Below are 19,340 nucleotides of genomic sequence, written 5' to 3' on the forward strand. Positions count from 1 at the left end.
AGGTGTTCTGATGTTTAATTATCAATAACACCTAATGACTTCTTTTTCTCACTAACCAAGCACTTTCTTCATAATCTATCTTATTAGAAATATAGTCAAATGACTGTTCTCAGCGACTTTTAAATCCCTACAAAATACAGAAATAAAATCTCCACCTGAGCACTAGATTTCAAGAGGTTATTGTGGCCAGGAGGTTGATGAGAGGCAAGTTCAAATGTCAGTGACATCTCATGGTCTCTATTTTTAACCTACAAAGCACTTTTTTGTGTTCTCTTGTGCTGCAAACATAGTGAAATGACAGATTTCGGTTACTACGCTATCCCCCTAAAATACTGAAAAAATTCAATCTGTGAATCAGCACACTATTAAATTTTATCCTGTACATTTATTTTGGAAACTAGGCAAAGGTGCACCAAATTCACGGTTCTTAGGACAAACTTACAAAGCATGCACTTAATTCTGCATATAAATCAGATAAAAAATCTTGTTCCAAATTCTTTTTTTTTAACAGAAGTGTTTACCTGTTTAAACCAAAATAAATATGTTGCAGGGTGCCATCAGATAAATGCAATTCAAATTGACTCTTTTGTGGCCTAAAGTCTGAGAGAATTATTTCCAAAAACCTCTTGGAAAGGGGTAACTTGGTGTAATGGCAAGCACTTTTGATCACTTAATTCAGAGATCCGACTTCTAATCTCGCTGGGACCTGATGATTTCTTTATCTGACCTACAAAGCACTTTAGTAACAATCTCTATTATTTCAAACATTGTCAAGTAAGAGTTTCCACTCATTATGAAATTATCTTAAAATGCAGAAAATGTCATTTCCAGCTCACACGATTTTCATCACAAGTAGTCGTGGCCGAGTGGTTAAGGCGATGGACTAGAAATCCATTGGGGTTTCCCCGCGCAGGTTCAAATCCTGCCGACTACGGTTTAATTTGTCATATTCACTGAAAGATGCGCATGGTTGGTTAATTGTTATTACACCTTGTATCAATCTTAAATTTAATCCTGGAAAGAGAAAAATGGACAGAAGTGTTCCAGCAGCGTATGAGGTTTATTTAAATTATTTAGCAAGTGGTAGTTGAATGTCAATGGCAGAGTGATCCATTCAAGGTTTCATGCACTGGCAACAATTTTTTAGCTTATCGTCATTACAGAGAAAATCTGAGATCGGGTAATAATGCACAAGTATTTGGAAGAGAAGCTTGAATGTTTAATCATTGATATACTGTTTGTTAATCCAATATTTCTTTATATACTTACCTGCTAAACACTTTAAAGAAAATGACTCATGTTAAAATCATAGTCCAATGACAGCTCTCAGTGATTTTGCAGATCCTTCTAAATATGGAGCAATTAATGTTCAGCTAAGCACTTGGAGTTGTGACTGTGTTAAACACTTATTTGTAGCCAAGTTGTTAAGGTGTTCTGATGTTTAATTATCAATAACACCTAATGACTTCTTTTTCTCACTAACCAAGCACTTTCTTCATAATCTATCTTATTAGAAATATAGTCAAATGACTGTTCTCAGCGACTTTTAAATCCCTACAAAATACAGAAATAAAATCTCCACCTGAGCACTAGATTTCAAGAGGTTATTGTGGCCAGGAGGTTGATGAGAGGCAAGTTCAAATGTCAGTGACATCTCATGGTCTCTATTTTTAACCTACAAAACACTTTTTTGTGTTCTCTTGTGCTGCAAACATAGTGAAATGACAGATTTCGGTTACTACGCTATCCCCCTAAAATACTGAAAAAATTCAATCTGTGAATCAGCACACTATTAAATTTATTCCTGTACATTTATTTTGGAAACTAGGCAAAGGTGCACCAAATTCACGGTTCTTTGGACAAACTTACAAAGCATGCACTTAATTCTGCATATAAATCAGATAAAAAATCTTGTTCCAAATTCTTTTTTTTTAACAGAAGTGTTTACCTGTTTAAACCAAAATAAATATGTTGCAGGGTGCCATCAGATAAATGCAATTCAAATTGACTCTTTTGTGGCCTAAAGTCTGAGAGAATTATTTCCAAAAACCTCTTGGAAAGGGGTAACTTGGTGTAATGGCAAGCACTTTTGATCACTTAATTCAGAGATCCGAGTTCTAATCTCGCTGGGACCTGATGATTTCTTTATCTGACCTACAAAGCACTTTAGTAACAATCTCTATTATTTCAAACATTGTCAAGTAAGAGTTTCCACTCATTATGAAATTATCTTAAAATGCAGATTATGTCATTTCCAGCTCACACGATTTTCATCACAAGTAGTCGTGGCCGAGTGGTTAAGCCGATGGACTAGAAATCCATTGGGGTTTCCCCGCGCAGGTTCAAATCCTGCCGACTACGGTTTAATTTGTCATATTCACTGAAAGATGCGCATGGTTGGTTAATTGTTATTACACCTTGTATCAATCTTAAATTTAATCCTGGAAAGAGAAAAATGGACAGAAGTGTTCCAGCAGCGTATGAGGTTTATTTAAATTATTTAGCAAGTGGTAGTTGAATGTAAATGGCAGAGTGATCCATTCAAGGTTTCATGCACTGGCAACAATTTTTTAGCTTATCGTCATTACAGAGAAAATCTGAGATCGGGTAATAATGCACAAGTATTTGGAAGAGAAGCTTGAATCTTTAATCATTGATATACTGTTTGTTAATCCAATATTTCTTTATATACTTACCTGCTAAACACTTTAAAGAAAATGACTCATGTTAAAATCATAGTCCAATGACAGCTCTCAGTGATTTTGCAGATCCTTCTAAATATGGAGCAATTAATGTTCAGCTAAGCACTTGGAGTTGTGACTGTGTTAAACACTTATTTGTAGCCAAGTTGTTAAGGTGTTCTGATGTTTAATTATCAATAACACCTAATGACTTCTTTTTCTCACTAACCAAGCACTTTCTTCATAATCTATCTTATTACAAATATAGTCAAATGACTGTTCTCAGCGACTTTTAAATCCCTACAAAATACAGAAATAAAATCTCCACCTGAGCACTAGATTTCAAGAGGTTATTGTGGCCAGGAGGTTGATGAGAGGCAAGTTCAAATGTCAGTGACATCTCATGGTCTCTATTTTTAACCTACAAAGCACTTTTTTGTGTTCTCTTGTGCTGCAAACATAGTGAAATGACAGATTTCGGTTACTACGCTATCCCCCTAAAATACTGAAAAAATTCAATCTGTGAATCAGCACACTATTAAATTTTATCCTGTACATTTATTTTGGAAACTAGGCAAAGGTGCACCAAATTCACGGTTCTTTGGACAAACTTACAAAGCATGCACTTAATTCTGCATATAAATCAGATAAAAAATCTTGTTCCAAATTCTTTTTTTTTAACAGAAGTGTTTACCTGTTTAAACCAAAATAAATATGTTGCAGGGTGCCATCAGATAAATGCAATTCAAATTGACTCTTTTGTGGCCTAAAGTCTGAGAGAATTATTTCCAAAAACCTCTTGGAAAGGGGTAACTTGGTGTAATGGCAAGCACTTTTGATCACTTAATTCAGAGATCCGACTTCTAATCTCGCTGGGACCTGATGATTTCTTTATCTGACCTACAAAGCACTTTAGTAACAATCTCTATTATTTCAAACATTGTCAAGTAAGAGTTTCCACTCATTATGAAATTATCTTAAAATGCAGAAAATGTCATTTCCAGCTCACACGATTTTCATCACAAGTAGTCGTGGCCGAGTGGTTAAGGCGATGGACTAGAAATCCATTGGGGTTTCCCCGCGCAGGTTCAAATCCTGCTGACTACGGTTTAATTTGTCATATTCACTGAAAGATGCGCATGGTTGGTTAATTGTTATTACACCTTGTATCAATCTTAAATTTAATCCTGGAAAGAGAAAAATGGACAGAAGTGTTCCAGCAGCGTATGAGGTTTATTTAAATTATTTAGCAAGTGGTAGTTGAATGTCAATGGCAGAGTGATCCATTCAAGGTTTCATGCACTGGCAACAATTTTTTAGCTTATCGTCATTACAGAGAAAATCTGAGATCGGGTAATAATGCACAAGTATTTGGAAGAGAAGCTTGAATGTTTAATCATTGATATACTGTTTGTTAATCCAATATTTCTTTATATACTTACCTGCTAAACACTTTAAAGAAAATGACTCATGTTAAAATCATAGTCCAATGACAGCTCTCAGTGATTTTGCAGATCCTTCTAAATATGGAGCAATTAATGTTCAGCTAAGCACTTGGAGTTGTGACTGTGTTAAACACTTATTTGTAGCCAAGTTGTTAAGGTGTTCTGATGTTTAATTATCAATAACACCTAATGACTTCTTTTTCTCACTAACCAAGCACTTTCTTCATAATCTATCTTATTAGAAATATAGTCAAATGACTGTTCTCAGCGACTTTTAAATCCCTACAAAATACAGAAATAAAATCTCCACCTGAGCACTAGATTTCAAGAGGTTATTGTGGCCAGGAGGTTGATGAGAGGCAAGTTCAAATGTCAGTGACATCTCATGGTCTCTATTTTTAACCTACAAAACACTTTTTTGTGTTCTCTTGTGCTGCAAACATAGTGAAATGACAGATTTCGGTTACTACGCTATCCCCCTAAAATACTGAAAAAATTCAATCTGTGAATCAGCACACTATTAAATTTATTCCTGTACATTTATTTTGGAAACTAGGCAAAGGTGCACCAAATTCACGGTTCTTTGGACAAACTTACAAAGCATGCACTTAATTCTGCATATAAATCAGATAAAAAATCTTGTTCCAAATTCTTTTTTTTTAACAGAAGTGTTTACCTGTTTAAACCAAAATAAATATGTTGCAGGGTGCCATCAGATAAATGCAATTCAAATTGACTCTTTTGTGGCCTAAAGTCTGAGAGAATTATTTCCAAAAACCTCTTGGAAAGGGGTAACTTGGTGTAATGGCAAGCACTTTTGATCACTTAATTCAGAGATCCGAGTTCTAATCTCGCTGGGACCTGATGATTTCTTTATCTGACCTACAAAGCACTTTAGTAACAATCTCTATTATTTCAAACATTGTCAAGTAAGAGTTTCCACTCATTATGAAATTATCTTAAAATGCAGATTATGTCATTTCCAGCTCACACGATTTTCATCACAAGTAGTCGTGGCCGAGTGGTTAAGCCGATGGACTAGAAATCCATTGGGGTTTCCCCGCGCAGGTTCAAATCCTGCCGACTACGGTTTAATTTGTCATATTCACTGAAAGATGCGCATGGTTGGTTAATTGTTATTACACCTTGTATCAATCTTAAATTTAATCCTGGAAAGAGAAAAATGGACAGAAGTGTTCCAGCAGCGTATGAGGTTTATTTAAATTATTTAGCAAGTGGTAGTTGAATGTAAATGGCAGAGTGATCCATTCAAGGTTTCATGCACTGGCAACAATTTTTTAGCTTATCGTCATTACAGAGAAAATCTGAGATCGGGTAATAATGCACAAGTATTTGGAAGAGAAGCTTGAATCTTTAATCATTGATATACTGTTTGTTAATCCAATATTTCTTTATATACTTACCTGCTAAACACTTTAAAGAAAATGACTCATGTTAAAATCATAGTCCAATGACAGCTCTCAGTGATTTTGCAGATCCTTCTAAATATGGAGCAATTAATGTTCAGCTAAGCACTTGGAGTTGTGACTGTGTTAAACACTTATTTGTAGCCAAGTTGTTAAGGTGTTCTGATGTTTAATTATCAATAACACCTAATGACTTCTTTTTCTCACTAACCAAGCACTTTCTTCATAATCTATCTTATTACAAATATAGTCAAATGACTGTTCTCAGCGACTTTTAAATCCCTACAAAATACAGAAATAAAATCTCCACCTGAGCACTAGATTTCAAGAGGTTATTGTGGCCAGGAGGTTGATGAGAGGCAAGTTCAAATGTCAGTGACATCTCATGGTCTCTATTTTTAACCTACAAAGCACTTTTTTGTGTTCTCTTGTGCTGCAAACATAGTGAAATGACAGATTTCGGTTACTACGCTATCCCCCTAAAATACTGAAAAAATTCAATCTGTGAATCAGCACACTATTAAATTTTATCCTGTACATTTATTTTGGAAACTAGGCAAAGGTGCACCAAATTCACGGTTCTTTGGACAAACTTACAAAGCATGCACTTAATTCTGCATATAAATCAGATAAAAAATCTTGTTCCAAATTCTTTTTTTTTAACAGAAGTGTTTACCTGTTTAAACCAAAATAAATATGTTGCAGGGTGCCATCAGATAAATGCAATTCAAATTGACTCTTTTGTGGCCTAAAGTCTGAGAGAATTATTTCCAAAAACCTCTTGGAAAGGGGTAACTTGGTGTAATGGCAAGCACTTTTGATCACTTAATTCAGAGATCCGAGTTCTAATCTCGCTGGGACCTGATGATTTCTTTATCTGACCTACAAAGCACTTTAGTAACAATCTCTATTATTTCAAACATTGTCAAGTAAGAGTTTCCACTCATTATGAAATTATCTTAAAATGCAGAAAATGTCATTTCCAGCTCACACGATTTTCATCACAAGTAGTCGTGGCCGAGTGGTTTAGGCGATGGACTAGAAATCCATTGGGGTTTCCCCGCGCAGGTTCAAATCCTGCCGACTACGGTTTAATTTGTCATATTCACTGAAAGATGCGCATGGTTGGTTAATTGTTATTACACCTTGTATCAATCTTAAATTTAATCCTGGAAAGAGAAAAATGGACAGAAGTGTTCCAGCAGCGTATGAGGTTTATTTAAATTATTTAGCAAGTGGTAGTTGAATGTCAATGGCAGAGTGATCCATTCAAGGTTTCATGCACTGGCAACAATTTTTTAGCTTATCGTCATTACAGAGAAAATCTGAGATCGGGTAATAATGCACAAGTATTTGGAAGAGAAGCTTGAATCTTTAATCATTGATATACTGTTTGTTAATCCAATATTTCTTTATATACTTACCTGCTAAACACTTTAAAGAAAATGACTCATGTTAAAATCATAGTCCAATGACAGCTCTCAGTGATTTTGCAGATCCTTCTAAATATGGAGCAATTAATGTTCAGCTAAGCACTTGGAGTTGTGACTGTGTTAAACACTTATTTGTAGCCAAGTTGTTAAGGTGTTCTGATGTTTAATTATCAATAACACCTAATGACTTCTTTTTCTCACTAACCAAGCACTTTCTTCATAATCTATCTTATTAGAAATATAGTCAAATGACTGTTCTCAGCGACTTTTAAATCCCTACAAAATACAGAAATAAAATCTCCACCTGAGCACTAGATTTCAAGAGGTTATTGTGGCCAGGAGGTTGATGAGAGGCAAGTTCAAATGTCAGTGACATCTCATGGTCTCTATTTTTAACCTACAAAGCACTTTTTTGTGTTCTCTTGTGCTGCAAACATAGTGAAATGACAGATTTCGGTTACTACGCTATCCCCCTAAAATACTGAAAAAATTCAATCTGTGAATCAGCACACTATTAAATTTATTCCTGTACATTTATTTTGGAAACTAGGCAAAGGTGCACCAAATTCACGGTTCTTTGGACAAACTTACAAAGCATGCACTTAATTCTGCATATAAATCAGATAAAAAATCTTGTTCCAAATTCTTTTTTTTTAACAGAAGTGTTTACCTGTTTAAACCAAAATAAATATGTTGCAGGGTGCCATCAGATAAATGCAATTCAAATTGACTCTTTTGTGGCCTAAAGTCTGAGAGAATTATTTCCAAAAACCTCTTGGAAAGGGGTAACTTGGTGTAATGGCAAGCACTTTTGATCACTTAATTCAGAGATCCGAGTTCTAATCTCGCTGGGACCTGATGATTTCTTTATCTGACCTACAAAGCACTTTAGTAACAATCTCTATTATTTCAAACATTGTCAAGTAAGAGTTTCCACTCATTATGAAATTATCTTAAAATGCAGAAAATGTCATTTCCAGCTCACACGATTTTCATCACAAGTAGTCGTGGCCGAGTGGTTAAGCCGATGGACTAGAAATCCATTGGGGTTTCCCCGCGCAGGTTCAAATCCTGCCGACTACGGTTTAATTTGTCATATTCACTGAAAGATGCGCATGGTTGGTTAATTGTTATTACACCTTGTATCAATCTTAAATTTAATCCTGGAAAGAGAAAAATGGACAGAAGAGTTCCAGCAGCGTATGAGGTTTATTTAAATTATTTAGCAAGTGGTAGTTGAATGTAAATGGCAGAGTGATCCATTCAAGGTTTCATGCACTGGCAACAATTTTTTAGCTTATCGTCATTACAGAGAAAATCTGAGATCGGGTAATAATGCACAAGTATTTGGAAGAGAAGCTTGAATCTTTAATCATTGATATACTGTTTGTTAATCCAATATTTCTTTATATACTTACCTGCTAAACACTTTAAAGAAAATGACTCATGTTAAAATCATAGTCCAATGACAGCTCTCAGTGATTTTGCAGATCCTTCTAAATATGGAGCAATTAATGTTCAGCTAAGCACTTGGAGTTGTGACTGTGTTAAACACTTATTTGTAGCCAAGTTGTTAAGGTGTTCTGATGTTTAATTATCAATAACACCTAATGACTTCTTTTTCTCACTAACCAAGCACTTTCTTCATAATCTATCTTATTACAAATATAGTCAAATGACTGTTCTCAGCGACTTTTAAATCCCTACAAAATACAGAAATAAAATCTCCACCTGAGCACTAGATTTCAAGAGGTTATTGTGGCCAGGAGGTTGATGAGAGGCAAGTTCAAATGTCAGTGACATCTCATGGTCTCTATTTTTAACCTACAAAGCACTTTTTTGTGTTCTCTTGTGCTGCAAACATAGTGAAATGACAGATTTCGGTTACTACGCTATCCCCCTAAAATACTGAAAAAATTCAATCTGTGAATCAGCACACTATTAAATTTTATCCTGTACATTTATTTTGGAAACTAGGCAAAGGTGCACCAAATTCACGGTTCTTTGGACAAACTTACAAAGCATGCACTTAATTCTGCATATAAATCAGATAAAAAATCTTGTTCCAAATTCTTTTTTTTTAACAGAAGTGTTTACCTGTTTAAACCAAAATAAATATGTTGCAGGGTGCCATCAGATAAATGCAATTCAAATTTACTCTTTTGTGGCTTAAAGTCTGAGAGAATTATTTCCAAAAACCTCTTGGAAAGGGGAAACTTGGTGTAATGGCAAGCACTTTTGATCACTTAATTCAGAGATCCGAGTTCTAATCTCGCTGGGACCTGATGATTTCTTTATCTGACCTACAAAGCACTTTAGTAACAATCTCTATTATTTCAAACATTGTCAAGTAAGAGTTTCCACTCATTATGAAATTATCTTAAAATGCAGAAAATGTCATTTCCAGCTCACACGATTTTCATCACAAGTAGTCGTGGCCGAGTGGTTAAGCCGATGGACTAGAAATCCATTGGGGTTTCCCCGCGCAGGTTCAAATCCTGCCGACTACGGTTTAATTTGTCATATTCACTGAAAGATGCGCATGGTTGGTTAATTGTTATTACACCTTGTATCAATCTTAAATTTAATCCTGGAAAGAGAAAAATGGACAGAAGTGTTCCAGCAGCGTATGAGGTTTATTTAAATTATTTAGCAAGTGGTAGTTGAATGTAAATGGCAGAGTGATCCATTCAAGGTTTCATGCACTGGCAACAATTTTTTAGCTTATCGTCATTACAGAGAAAATCTGAGATCGGGTAATAATGCACAAGTATTTGGAAGAGAAGCTTGAATCTTTAATCATTGATATACTGTTTGTTAATCCAATATTTCTTTATATACTTACCTGCTAAACACTTTAAAGAAAATGACTCATGTTAAAATCATAGTCCAATGACAGCTCTCAGTGATTTTGCAGATCCTTCTAAATATGGAGCAATTAATGTTCAGCTAAGCACTTGGAGTTGTGACTGTGTTAAACACTTATTTGTAGCCAAGTTGTTAAGGTGTTCTGATGTTTAATTATCAATAACACCTAATGACTTCTTTTTCTCACTAACCAAGCACTTTCTTCATAATCTATCTTATTACAAATATAGTCAAATGACTGTTCTCAGCGACTTTTAAATCCCTACAAAATACAGAAATAAAATCTCCACCTGAGCACTAGATTTCAAGAGGTTATTGTGGCCAGGAGGTTGATGAGAGGCAAGTTCAAATGTCAGTGACATCTCATGGTCTCTATTTTTAACCTACAAAGCACTTTTTTGTGTTCTCTTGTGCTGCAAACATAGTGAAATGACAGATTTCGGTTACTACGCTATCCCCCTAAAATACTGAAAAAATTCAATCTGTGAATCAGCACACTATTAAATTTTATCCTGTACATTTATTTTGGAAACTAGGCAAAGGTGCACCAAATTCACGGTTCTTTGGACAAACTTACAAAGCATGCACTTAATTCTGCATATAAATCAGATAAAAAATCTTGTTCCAAATTCTTTTTTTTTAACAGAAGTGTTTACCTGTTTAAACCAAAATAAATATGTTGCAGGGTGCCATCAGATAAATGCAATTCAAATTGACTCTTTTGTGGCCTAAAGTCTGAGAGAATTATTTCCAAAAACCTCTTGGAAAGGGGTAACTTGGTGTAATGGCAAGCACTTTTGATCACTTAATTCAGAGATCCGAGTTCTAATCTCGCTGGGACCTGATGATTTCTTTATCTGACCTACAAAGCACTTTAGTAACAATCTCTATTATTTCAAACATTGTCAAGTAAGAGTTTCCACTCATTATGAAATTATCTTAAAATGCAGAAAATGTCATTTCCAGCTCACACGATTTTCATCACAAGTAGTCGTGGCCGAGTGGTTTAGGCGATGGACTAGAAATCCATTGGGGTTTCCCCGCGCAGGTTCAAATCCTGCCGACTACGGTTTAATTTGTCATATTCACTGAAAGATGCGCATGGTTGGTTAATTGTTATTACACCTTGTATCAATCTTAAATTTAATCCTGGAAAGAGAAAAATGGACAGAAGTGTTCCAGCAGCGTATGAGGTTTATTTAAATTATTTAGCAAGTGGTAGTTGAATGTCAATGGCAGAGTGATCCATTCAAGGTTTCATGCACTGGCAACAATTTTTTAGCTTATCGTCATTACAGAGAAAATCTGAGATCGGGTAATAATGCACAAGTATTTGGAAGAGAAGCTTGAATCTTTAATCATTGATATACTGTTTGTTAATCCAATATTTCTTTATATACTTACCTGCTAAACACTTTAAAGAAAATGACTCATGTTAAAATCATAGTCCAATGACAGCTCTCAGTGATTTTGCAGATCCTTCTAAATATGGAGCAATTAATGTTCAGCTAAGCACTTGGAGTTGTGACTGTGTTAAACACTTATTTGTAGCCAAGTTGTTAAGGTGTTCTGATGTTTAATTATCAATAACACCTAATGACTTCTTTTTCTCACTAACCAAGCACTTTCTTCATAATCTATCTTATTAGAAATATAGTCAAATGACTGTTCTCAGCGACTTTTAAATCCCTACAAAATACAGAAATAAAATCTCCACCTGAGCACTAGATTTCAAGAGGTTATTGTGGCCAGGAGGTTGATGAGAGGCAAGTTCAAATGTCAGTGACATCTCATGGTCTCTATTTTTAACCTACAAAGCACTTTTTTGTGTTCTCTTGTGCTGCAAACATAGTGAAATGACAGATTTCGGTTACTACGCTATCCCCCTAAAATACTGAAAAAATTCAATCTGTGAATCAGCACACTATTAAATTTATTCCTGTACATTTATTTTGGAAACTAGGCAAAGGTGCACCAAATTCACGGTTCTTTGGACAAACTTACAAAGCATGCACTTAATTCTGCATATAAATCAGATAAAAAATCTTGTTCCAAATTCTTTTTTTTTAACAGAAGTGTTTACCTGTTTAAACCAAAATAAATATGTTGCAGGGTGCCATCAGATAAATGCAATTCAAATTGACTCTTTTGTGGCCTAAAGTCTGAGAGAATTATTTCCAAAAACCTCTTGGAAAGGGGTAACTTGGTGTAATGGCAAGCACTTTTGATCACTTAATTCAGAGATCCGAGTTCTAATCTCGCTGGGACCTGATGATTTCTTTATCTGACCTACAAAGCACTTTAGTAACAATCTCTATTATTTCAAACATTGTCAAGTAAGAGTTTCCACTCATTATGAAATTATCTTAAAATGCAGAAAATGTCATTTCCAGCTCACACGATTTTCATCACAAGTAGTCGTGGCCGAGTGGTTAAGCCGATGGACTAGAAATCCATTGGGGTTTCCCCGCGCAGGTTCAAATCCTGCCGACTACGGTTTAATTTGTCATATTCACTGAAAGATGCGCATGGTTGGTTAATTGTTATTACACCTTGTATCAATCTTAAATTTAATCCTGGAAAGAGAAAAATGGACAGAAGAGTTCCAGCAGCGTATGAGGTTTATTTAAATTATTTAGCAAGTGGTAGTTGAATGTAAATGGCAGAGTGATCCATTCAAGGTTTCATGCACTGGCAACAATTTTTTAGCTTATCGTCATTACAGAGAAAATCTGAGATCGGGTAATAATGCACAAGTATTTGGAAGAGAAGCTTGAATCTTTAATCATTGATATACTGTTTGTTAATCCAATATTTCTTTATATACTTACCTGCTAAACACTTTAAAGAAAATGACTCATGTTAAAATCATAGTCCAATGACAGCTCTCAGTGATTTTGCAGATCCTTCTAAATATGGAGCAATTAATGTTCAGCTAAGCACTTGGAGTTGTGACTGTGTTAAACACTTATTTGTAGCCAAGTTGTTAAGGTGTTCTGATGTTTAATTATCAATAACACCTAATGACTTCTTTTTCTCACTAACCAAGCACTTTCTTCATAATCTATCTTATTACAAATATAGTCAAATGACTGTTCTCAGCGACTTTTAAATCCCTACAAAATACAGAAATAAAATCTCCACCTGAGCACTAGATTTCAAGAGGTTATTGTGGCCAGGAGGTTGATGAGAGGCAAGTTCAAATGTCAGTGACATCTCATGGTCTCTATTTTTAACCTACAAAGCACTTTTTTGTGTTCTCTTGTGCTGCAAACATAGTGAAATGACAGATTTCGGTTACTACGCTATCCCCCTAAAATACTGAAAAAATTCAATCTGTGAATCAGCACACTATTAAATTTTATCCTGTACATTTATTTTGGAAACTAGGCAAAGGTGCACCAAATTCACGGTTCTTTGGACAAACTTACAAAGCATGCACTTAATTCTGCATATAAATCAGATAAAAAATCTTGTTCCAAATTCTTTTTTTTTAACAGAAGTGTTTACCTGTTTAAACCAAAATAAATATGTTGCAGGGTGCCATCAGATAAATGCAATTCAAATTTACTCTTTTGTGGCTTAAAGTCTGAGAGAATTATTTCCAAAAACCTCTTGGAAAGGGGAAACTTGGTGTAATGGCAAGCACTTTTGATCACTTAATTCAGAGATCCGAGTTCTAATCTCGCTGGGACCTGATGATTTCTTTATCTGACCTACAAAGCACTTTAGTAACAATCTCTATTATTTCAAACATTGTCAAGTAAGAGTTTCCACTCATTATGAAATTATCTTAAAATGCAGAAAATGTCATTTCCAGCTCACACGATTTTCATCACAAGTAGTCGTGGCCGAGTGGTTAAGCCGATGGACTAGAAATCCATTGGGGTTTCCCCGCGCAGGTTCAAATCCTGCCGACTACGGTTTAATTTGTCATATTCACTGAAAGATGCGCATGGTTGGTTAATTGTTATTACACCTTGTATCAATCTTAAATTTAATCCTGGAAAGAGAAAAATGGACAGAAGTGTTCCAGCAGCGTATGAGGTTTATTTAAATTATTTAGCAAGTGGTAGTTGAATGTAAATGGCAGAGTGATCCATTCAAGGTTTCATGCACTGGCAACAATTTTTTAGCTTATCGTCATTACAGAGAAAATCTGAGATCGGGTAATAATGCACAAGTATTTGGAAGAGAAGCTTGAATCTTTAATCATTGATATACTGTTTGTTAATCCAATATTTCTTTATATACTTACCTGCTAAACACTTTAAAGAAAATGACTCATGTTAAAATCATAGTCCAATGACAGCTCTCAGTGATTTTGCAGATCCTTCTAAATATGGAGCAATTAATGTTCAGCTAAGCACTTGGAGTTGTGACTGTGTTAAACACTTATTTGTAGCCAAGTTGCTAAGGTGTTCTGATGTTTAATTATCAATAACACCTAATGACTTCTTTTTCTCACTAACCAAGCACTTTCTTCATAATCTATCTTATTACAAATATAGTCAAATGACTGTTCTCAGCGACTTTTAAATCCCTACAAAATACAGAAATAAAATCTCCACCTGAGCACTAGATTTCAAGAGGTTATTGTGGCCAGGAGGTTGATGAGAGGCAAGTTCAAATGTCAGTGACATCTCATGGTCTCTATTTTTAACCTACAAAGCACTTTTTTGTGTTCTCTTGTGCTGCAAACATAGTGAAATGACAGATTTCGGTTACTACGCTATCCCCCTAAAATACTGAAAAAATTCAATCTGTGAATCAGCACACTATTAAATTTATTCCTGTACATTTATTTTGGAAACTAGGCAAAGGTGCACCAAATTCACGGTTCTTTGGACAAACTTACAAAGCATGCACTTAATTCTGCATATAAATCAGATAAAAAATCTTGTTCCAAATTCTTTTTTTTTAACAGAAGTGTTTACCTGTTTAAACCATCAGGGTGCCATCAGATAAATGCAATTCAAATTGACTCTATTGTGGCCTAAAGTCTGAGAGAATTATTTCCAAAAACCTCTTGGAAAGGGGTAACTTGGTGTAATGGCAAGCACTTTTGATCACTTAATTCAGAGATCCGAGTTCTAATCTCGCTGGGACCTGATGATTTCTTTATCTGACCTACAAAGCACTTTAGTAACAATCTCTATTATTTCAAACATTGTCAAGTAAGAGTTTCCACTCATTATGAAATTATCTTAAAATGCAGAAAATGTCATTTCCAGCTCACACGATTTTCATCACAAGTAGTCGTGGCCGAGTGGTTAAGCCGATGGACTAGAAATCCATTGGGGTTTCCCCGCGCAGGTTCAAATCCTGCCGACTACGGTTTAATTTGTCATATTCACTGAAAGATGCGCATGGTTGGTTAATTGTTATTACACCTTGTATCAATCTTAAATTTAATCCTGGAAAGAGAAAAATGGACAGAAGTGTTCCAGCAGCGTATGAGGTTTATTTAAATTATTTAGCAAGTGGTAGTTGAATGTAAATGGCAGAGTGATCCATTCAAGGTTTCATGCACTGGCAACAATTTTTTAGCTTATCGTCATTACAGAGAAAATCTGAGATCGGGTAATAATGCACAAGTATTTGGAAGAGAAGCTTGAATCTTTAATCATTGATATACTGTTTGTTAATCCAATATTTCTTTATATACTTACCTGCTAAACACTTTAAAGAAAATGACTCATGTTAAAATCATAGTCCAATGACAGCTCTCAGTGATTTTGCAGATCCTTCTAAATATGGAGCAATTAATGTTCAGCTAAGCACTTGGAGTTGTGACTGTGTTAAACACTTATTTGTAGCCAAGTTGTTAAGGTGTTCTGATGTTTAATTATCAATAACACCTAATGACTTCTTTTTCTCACTAACCAAGCACTTTCTTCATAATCTATCTTATTACAAATATAGTCAAATGACTGTTCTCAGCGACTTTTAAATCCCTACAAAATACAGAAATAAAATCTCCACCTGAGCACTAGATTTCAAGAGGTTATTGTGGCCAGGAGGTTGATGAGAGGCAAGTTCAAATGTCAGTGACATCTCATGGTCTCTATTTTTAACCTACAAAGCACTTTTTTGTGTTCTCTTGTGCTGCAAACATAGTGAAATGACAGATTTCGGTTACTACGCTATCCCCCTAAAATACTGAAAAAATTCAATCTGTGAATCAGCACACTATTAAATTTTATCCTGTACATTTATTTTGGAAACTAGGCAAAGGTGCACCAAATTCACGGTTCTTTGGACAAACTTACAAAGCATGCACTTAATTCTGCATATAAATCAGATAAAAAATCTTGTTCCAAATTCTTTTTTTTTAACAGAAGTGTTTACCTGTTTAAACCAAAATAAATATGTTGCAGGGTGAAATCAGATAAATGCAATTCAAATTGACTCTTTTGTGGCCTAAAGTCTGAGAGAATTATTTCCAAAAACCTCTTGGAAAGGGGTAACTTGGTGTAATGGCAATCACTTTTGATCACTTAATTCAGAGATCCGAGTTCTAATCTCGCTGGGACCTGATGATTTCTTTATCTGACCTACAAAGCACTTTAGTAACAATCTCTATTATTTCAAACATTGTCAAGTAAGAGTTTCCACTCATTATGAAATTATCTTAAAATGCAGAAAATGTCATTTCCAGCTCACACGATTTTCATCACAAGTAGTCGTGGCCGAGTGGTTAAGGCGATGGACTAGAAATCCATTGGGGTTTCCCTGCGCAGGTTCAAATCCTGCCGACTACGGTTTAATTTGTCATATTCACTGAAAGATGTGCATGGTTGGTTAATTGTTATTACACCTTGTATCAATCTTAAATTTAATCCTGGAAAGAGAAAAATGGACAGAAGTGTTCCAGCAGCGTATGAGGTTTATTTAAATTATTTAGCAAGTGGTAGTTGAATGTAAATGGCAGAGTGATCCATTCAAGGTTTCATGCACTGGCAACAATTTTTTAGCTTATCGTCATTACAGAGAAAATCTGAGATCGGGTAATAATGCACAAGTATTTGGAAGAGAAGCTTGAATGTTTAATCATTGATATACTGTTTGTTAATCCAATATTTCTTTATATACTTACCTGTTAAACACTTTAAAGAAAATGACTCATGTTAAAATCATAGTCCAATGACAGCTCTCAGTGATTTTGCAGATCCTTCTAAATATGGAGCAATTAATGTTCAGCTAAGCACTTGGAGTTGTGACTGTGTTAAACACTTATTTGTAGCCAAGTTGTTAAGGTGTTCTGATGTTTAATTATCAATAACACCTAATGACTTCTTTTTCTCACTAACCAAGCACTTTCTTCATAATCTATCCTGTACATTTATTTTGGAAACTAGGCAAAGGTGCACCAAATTCACGGTTCTTTGGACAAACTTACAAAGCATGCACTTAATTCTGCATATAAATCAGATAAAAAATCTTGTTCCAAATTCTTTTTTTTTAACAGAAGTGTTTACCTGTTTAAACCAAAATAAATATGTTGCAGGGTGCCATCAGATAAATGCAATTCAAATTGACTCTTTTGTGGCCTAAAGTCTGAGAGAATTATTTCCAAAAACCTCTTGGAAAGGGGTAACTTGGTGTAATGGCAAGCACTTTTGATCACTTAATTCAGAGATCCGAGTTCTAATCTCGCTGGGACCTGATGATTTCTTTATCTGACCTACAAAGCACTTTAGTAACAATCTCTATTATTTCAAACATTGTCAAGTAAGAGTTTCCACTCATTATGAAATTATCTTAAAATGCAGAAAATGTCATTTCCAGCTCACACTATTTTCATCACAAGTAGTCGTGGCCGAGTGGTTAAGGCGATGGACTAGAAATCCATTGGGGTTTCCCCGCGCAGGTTCAAACCCTGCCGACTACGGTTTAATTTGTCATATTCACTGAAAGATGCGCATGGTTGGTTAATTGTTATTACACCTTGTATCAATCTTAAATTTAATCCTGGAAAGAGAAAAATGGACAGAAGTGTTCCAGCAGCGTATGAGGTTTATTTAAATTATTTAGCAAGTGGTAGTTGAATGTCAATGGCAGAGTGATCCATTCAAGGTTTCATGCACTGGCAACAATTTTTTAGCTTATCGTCATTACAGAGAAAATCTGAGATCGGGTAATAATGCACAAGTATTTGGAAGAGAAGCTTGAATGTTTAATCATTGATATACTGTTTGTTAATCCAATATTTCTTTATATACTTACCTGCTAAACACTTTAAAGAAAATGACTCATGTTAAAATCATAGTCCAATGACAGCTCTCAGTGATTTTGCAGATCCTTCTAAATATGGAGCAATTAATGTTCAGCTAAGCACTTGGAGTTGTGACTGTGTTAAACACTTATTTGTAGCCAAGTTGTTAAGGTGTTCTGATGTTTAATTATCAATAACACCTAATGACTTCTTTTTCTCACTAACCAAGCACTTTCTTCATAATCTATCTTATTAGAAATATAGTCAAATGACTGTTCTCAGCGACTTTTAAATCCCTACAAAATACAGAAATAAAATCTCCACCTGAGCACTAGATTTCAAGAGGTTATTGTGGCCAGGAGGTTGATGAGAGGCAAGTTCAAATGTCAGTGACATCTCATGGTCTCTATTTTTAACCTACAAAGCACTTTTTTGTGTTCTCTTGTGCTGCAAACATAGTGAAATGACAGATTTCGGTTACTACGCTATCCCCCTAAAATACTGAAAAAATTCAATCTGTGAATCAGCACACTATTAAATTTATTCCTGTACATTTATTTTGGAAACTAGGCAAAGGTGCACCAAATTCACGGTTCTTTGGACAAACTTACAAAGCATGCACTTAATTCTGCATATAAATCAGATAAAAAATCTTGTTCCAAATTCTTTTTTTTTAACAGAAGTGTTTACCTGTTTAAACCAAAATAAATATGTTGCAGGGTGCCATCAGATAAATGCAATTCAAATTGACTCTTTTGTGGCCTAAAGTCTGAGAGAATTATTTCCAAAAACCTCTTGGAAAGGGGTAACTTGGTGTAATGGCAATCACTTTTGATCACTTAATTCAGAGATCCGAGTTCTAATCTCGCTGGGACCTGATGATTTCTTTATCTGACCTACAAAGCACTTTAGTAACAATCTCTATTATTTCAAACATTGTCAAGTAAGAGTTTCCACTCATTATGAAATTATCTTAAAATGCAGAAAATGTCATTTCCAGCTCACACGATTTTCATCACAAGTAGTCGTGGCCGAGTGGTTAAGGCGATGGACTAGAAATCCATTGGGGTTTCCCTGCGCAGGTTCAAATCCTGCCGACTACGGTTTAATTTGTCATATTCACTGAAAGATGCGCATGGTTGGTTAATTGTTATTACACCTTGTATCAATCTTAAATTTAATCCTGGAAAGAGAAAAATGGACAGAAGTGTTCCAGCAGCGTATGAGGTTTATTTAAATTATTTAGCAAGTTGTAGTTGAATGTAAAT

The 19,340-nt window shown here is 35.0% G+C and overlaps 14 non-coding genes across 14 annotated transcripts; all 14 read left to right on the plus strand.

Moving 5' to 3' along the window:
- The first annotated feature begins 852 nt into the window (after positions 1-852).
- On the plus strand, positions 853-934 carry TRNAS-AGA (transfer RNA serine (anticodon AGA)). Its single transcript has one exon. It is a non-coding gene; the product is annotated as a tRNA-Ser (tRNA).
- Positions 935-2,279: 1,345 nt separating this feature from the next.
- On the plus strand, positions 2,280-2,361 carry TRNAS-AGA (transfer RNA serine (anticodon AGA)). Its single transcript has one exon. It is a non-coding gene; the product is annotated as a tRNA-Ser (tRNA).
- Positions 2,362-3,706: 1,345 nt separating this feature from the next.
- On the plus strand, positions 3,707-3,788 carry TRNAS-AGA (transfer RNA serine (anticodon AGA)). Its single transcript has one exon. It is a non-coding gene; the product is annotated as a tRNA-Ser (tRNA).
- A 1,345-nt stretch (positions 3,789-5,133) lies between these two features.
- TRNAS-AGA (transfer RNA serine (anticodon AGA)) lies at positions 5,134-5,215 on the plus strand. The gene has a single exon. It is a non-coding gene; the product is annotated as a tRNA-Ser (tRNA).
- Positions 5,216-6,560: 1,345 nt separating this feature from the next.
- On the plus strand, positions 6,561-6,642 carry TRNAS-AGA (transfer RNA serine (anticodon AGA)). The gene has a single exon. It is a non-coding gene; the product is annotated as a tRNA-Ser (tRNA).
- A 1,345-nt stretch (positions 6,643-7,987) lies between these two features.
- Positions 7,988-8,069, plus strand: TRNAS-AGA (transfer RNA serine (anticodon AGA)). Its single transcript has one exon. It is a non-coding gene; the product is annotated as a tRNA-Ser (tRNA).
- Positions 8,070-9,414: 1,345 nt separating this feature from the next.
- TRNAS-AGA (transfer RNA serine (anticodon AGA)) lies at positions 9,415-9,496 on the plus strand. The gene has a single exon. It is a non-coding gene; the product is annotated as a tRNA-Ser (tRNA).
- Positions 9,497-10,841: 1,345 nt separating this feature from the next.
- Positions 10,842-10,923, plus strand: TRNAS-AGA (transfer RNA serine (anticodon AGA)). Its single transcript has one exon. It is a non-coding gene; the product is annotated as a tRNA-Ser (tRNA).
- Positions 10,924-12,268: 1,345 nt separating this feature from the next.
- Positions 12,269-12,350, plus strand: TRNAS-AGA (transfer RNA serine (anticodon AGA)). The gene has a single exon. It is a non-coding gene; the product is annotated as a tRNA-Ser (tRNA).
- A 1,345-nt stretch (positions 12,351-13,695) lies between these two features.
- On the plus strand, positions 13,696-13,777 carry TRNAS-AGA (transfer RNA serine (anticodon AGA)). Its single transcript has one exon. It is a non-coding gene; the product is annotated as a tRNA-Ser (tRNA).
- Positions 13,778-15,109: 1,332 nt separating this feature from the next.
- TRNAS-AGA (transfer RNA serine (anticodon AGA)) lies at positions 15,110-15,191 on the plus strand. Its single transcript has one exon. It is a non-coding gene; the product is annotated as a tRNA-Ser (tRNA).
- A 1,345-nt stretch (positions 15,192-16,536) lies between these two features.
- TRNAS-AGA (transfer RNA serine (anticodon AGA)) lies at positions 16,537-16,618 on the plus strand. Its single transcript has one exon. It is a non-coding gene; the product is annotated as a tRNA-Ser (tRNA).
- A 1,048-nt stretch (positions 16,619-17,666) lies between these two features.
- On the plus strand, positions 17,667-17,748 carry TRNAS-AGA (transfer RNA serine (anticodon AGA)). Its single transcript has one exon. It is a non-coding gene; the product is annotated as a tRNA-Ser (tRNA).
- A 1,345-nt stretch (positions 17,749-19,093) lies between these two features.
- TRNAS-AGA (transfer RNA serine (anticodon AGA)) lies at positions 19,094-19,175 on the plus strand. The gene has a single exon. It is a non-coding gene; the product is annotated as a tRNA-Ser (tRNA).
- Positions 19,176-19,340: the final 165 nt, after the last annotated feature.

The sequence above is a fragment of the Mixophyes fleayi genome, chromosome 10 (genome assembly GCF_038048845.1).
Source record: "Mixophyes fleayi isolate aMixFle1 chromosome 10, aMixFle1.hap1, whole genome shotgun sequence".
Taxonomy (NCBI): domain Eukaryota; kingdom Metazoa; phylum Chordata; class Amphibia; order Anura; family Limnodynastidae; genus Mixophyes; species Mixophyes fleayi.